At 45.0% G+C, this 3,669-nt stretch overlaps 1 long non-coding RNA gene across 1 annotated transcript; it reads left to right on the forward strand.

The window, feature by feature from the left end:
* The first annotated feature begins 454 nt into the window (after positions 1-454).
* Positions 455-2,657, forward strand: LOC121068176. The gene is made up of 3 exons (XR_005818677.1): positions 455-1,275; positions 2,099-2,251; positions 2,336-2,657. It is a non-coding gene; the product is annotated as an uncharacterized LOC121068176 (long non-coding RNA).
* The last annotated feature ends 1,012 nt before the right edge of the window (positions 2,658-3,669 follow it).

Below are 3,669 nucleotides of genomic sequence, written 5' to 3' on the forward strand. Positions count from 1 at the left end.
TGAAATGCTGATCCTGACAGTCCTGTGGCAGGCGCTAAAATGTGATTTCCAAGTCTTAGGGGGGAAAAAAGGAATATATTACTATTTCTGATTAGAGGACTTCAGAAGAAACATATTCTAGTCACATCTTGTGGAGCACTCGCCTGAATCCCTCTTGCTTTCAGTAGCTGTTGCCTTTGCATAAAACATAAAAGGAATATACTCTTCACTTTTTCAGTTAATATTTTATAGTGATTGCTGATGTAGAATCAGTTCAGCATGTATGAACACTTCTCTACAACACAGACTCTGTGTGCATATGAAGCTGTGGTCATTTCCTTGGCTCATGAGAGCTGATGCGTTGGAACAAAGCTGGCGGAGCAAACATGGAGAGATCACTTCTCACTGGTATCACCTTCCCTGCAGGTTTGGATCTGAGCTCTTTGACAGCTCTGCCAAGGCCCATTTCTGCACACCTACTGGTTATCTCAGACATCCCTTGTGTAACTCTGCAGTTTTCATGGTGAACTGCCCGGCAAAGCTGAAGACTGCCAGGACTGGGAAATCACAGCAGTTAATTTCCAAATGAATTGGGCAAAATATCAGAAGAAAAAGGGTTTGGGATAAAATTACCAAAAACACCTAAATTGCTTAGGAAGCCTCATTCATAAGGTATTGAAAAAATCTCTGGGGTGGCCTCAGGTACTGAGGTGGGGGTTCCTCCATGGGCTGATGTTCTGATGAACAACCCATCAACGATCTCAGCAGCTGGATTAATGCAGTGTCCCATCAGCTATGTTCAGCTAAGGTGGTCCAAAGCTGCCAGTCCAGGCTCCTTGTAGATGTTGTGGAGGAAATAAACAGCTGTGACTTCTCTCAGTGCCTCCTCACCTCCCCAGAGACTGGATAGCCAGTGTGGCAGGGGAAGGGGTCAGAAGGGGAGGAGAAATGTTCATAAAGTGGTTTTTCTGTTTTATTTATTTATTTATTGGGGGAGGGGGTGGTGGTGGCAGTGTACGTGTGTGGTTTTTTTTTTTTAATCTTCTTCCACTCTCCTGCACAAGCAGTCAGTCTGTCCTTCACTGGAGGGAAAATGTTCCATCTCTCAGAGGGTGTTTGAGGTTTCTGTTTGTTTGTTTATTAAAAAAAGAAAGCATCTGGCATATGTATGCAAACATTAATGAGTCATTTAAAATATTCTCAGCGCTGCACCAGTGAGATTTCCAGCTATAAGAAAAAATATGATGGAAGGGAGCAGGCAGACCCCAAAGGACTGTTTTCCAAGCATAGAATGGGGTGAGGAATCTTACTTTTTTACTTCCTGCCTCTTCTTCCCCTCACCACCACTCCCAGGAGCATTTCCAACCCTCCAAACCCATTGGTGAGGACTTTGAAATCCGAGTTAAAATGAGTCTCTTTGAGACTGCTGTGCCCTCTGTAGCGAGCCTGATGCTTGCCAGTGGTTCTCTCCAAGAAAAGCAGTTTATTTCCGACACTGTGCAGGGCCACAAATAGACTTGCCATTGGGGAAAGAGAAGTGTGGGTCAGTGTAGCTCTGTCCTTTTGCTGAGACAGCCGGCAGCTGGAACCAGGAAAATCAATTAAAATTTATAAGTATATAAGAAGTAAAGCTCTAAGAAGACTCAACTGCTTTCTCGGGTGTTTATAAGCAGCACAGCGGGCTGGAAAGCTCTGGACAGAGAAGTGTGTGAAGGGCAGCAGACATGAGGATCCCTCACACTGCTGGGATTACAGAAATTTCTAGAGTTTCTTGACAGGAGGCAATTTCCTAGTGCAAATTGAACAGTTAAATCTCCAGCAGTATAATGATTAGAGAATTCCAGTTTGGGAGTAAGAACTCTTTTCCTGCTTTAGATTTGTCTCTGGGAAGGAGGTATAAGCTAAATCTCCCAAAGGGAAAAGATATTCATATATCCAGTCACACTTTCAACTTCAGTTGTATCAGAGGCAGTATAATTATATTGCATTGGCTGTACCCAGCCTTCTCCCTCTGTAAATGAGCCCACGCGCTCAAAGATTGTTAGAACAAAACTATTGCACTATATGCAAAATACTAAATTTTGTTTACTGCTTGATTTTGTCTGTTCCTGCTTCTCAGGCCTTTACTACAGAGAGGGGAACAAGAACTGAAGCAACTCCAGCACCCGGGACCTGTTTAAGAAAAAGCAAGAGGACCGTGCGTGATCCAAGCTTTCAAAATCCATTAAACAAATCCTCAGAAATGGCGAAGCTGCCTTAGGCATCGCCAGAGGTAATGGGTAATAACTTTTGCCAGGGCCTTTTGGTGCTTGCACTTTCATGCTTTGAATTTTAATCTTCTCTGAACTTTTTTCAGCCATCAGAGAGGCTGGGGACTCGAAGTGTGCTAAAGTAAGAGCGTAACATGACTGCTGGAGCTGGCATTTCTAAAAAGTGCCTACAACTTTGCCACATCTTTGCCACAGAAACCCAGATAAAGGCCAAGCCCAATCTGGCACTAAGAGCAGCAGAATTTGCCCCACCAAAAGTGTCTGTACTTGCCTGATTGCAATGGTGAGATAAAGAGCAGGGAATGCTCTGAAAGACATGCACTTCCAAGCCATGGCTAAACCCCATTCCTCATAGCTAAGAGGAGCTTAGGGATGCGTGTTTTGACTCTTTCCTGGTTAAATATTTGCAAGTGGTTACTTAATCAATTATCTTCCTATCTCTGAAAGCTTTTTTATTATGGAAAACTCCTAAGAAGCAAGCTGGGTCCAGATTCCAAGATGCAACAATGGGTCTGTTACAGCCAACAAAATAGGAGGGGTTTGCACAATTTCTCCAACTGTAATATGATAAAACAAACAGATGAGAGCAGCCTCATGTCTGTTATGGGCCAGCGGAGTAGGAGGGCTGCTTTGGCACATCCTGCTTTAGCCAAAACTGTAGCATTTAGCCTCTGCAGGGTTGTCCTAAAACCACACCTTAAGGCATGTTGTGATTTCAGTCCCTGTACAAAATAAGCACGTGCAACCTGGTAACGAGAGGCTTCTGTCAGGTTAGGGGAGGCATCAAGGCTTCGGGCACCTTTGCTGGAGGGGAAAGTCCTTTGCCTTGACACAAATCTGCTGTGGCTTGCAAGGGATGGGAGGAGGTAAGTGGGCTGCACTCTGTGGAGGTGACAATCCTGCCTTGTGTGAGTGTCCCCATCCCTCCTGCTCCTCCTAGGGCCGGACAGGTCCCAAACCATCCGAGCCCTGAGCGAGAGGTGCGTCTGCTGAAACATCCCCTCACACCCAGAGAGATGTTCTCTCTCAGTTCTTCCCTGTCCTAGTGAACTCATTCATCTTCCAAATTGCTTTTTGTAGACGACTGCTGAATCATGCACGGAAACATTCATGGGAGGGAAAAAAAAAAGGCTTCTTCAGGCGGTGCTCAGCAGTGTAGAGCAGCCAAGGCAGGGTTTCCCTCACCCCTCTGTATGGAAGTAGCTTGCATTTGAGTAAAAACGAACAATCTTTATTTATTCTCACTTTAGATACTTTAGACAGAGCTTATTTCCTTTTACCTTTGGTAACAGCTGTACCCATGTTGTAGGGAACAACTTAACTATTGGCACAAACTGCATCCGCCCTGGAGGAGCTTGGTGCTGCCTCAGCACACACAAATGCTTGCAGCCACCATGAGCAGACAAACCCCCAGCATCCC

Source organism: Cygnus olor, chromosome 3 (assembly GCF_009769625.2).
Source record: "Cygnus olor isolate bCygOlo1 chromosome 3, bCygOlo1.pri.v2, whole genome shotgun sequence".
Lineage (NCBI taxonomy): Eukaryota > Metazoa > Chordata > Aves > Anseriformes > Anatidae > Cygnus > Cygnus olor.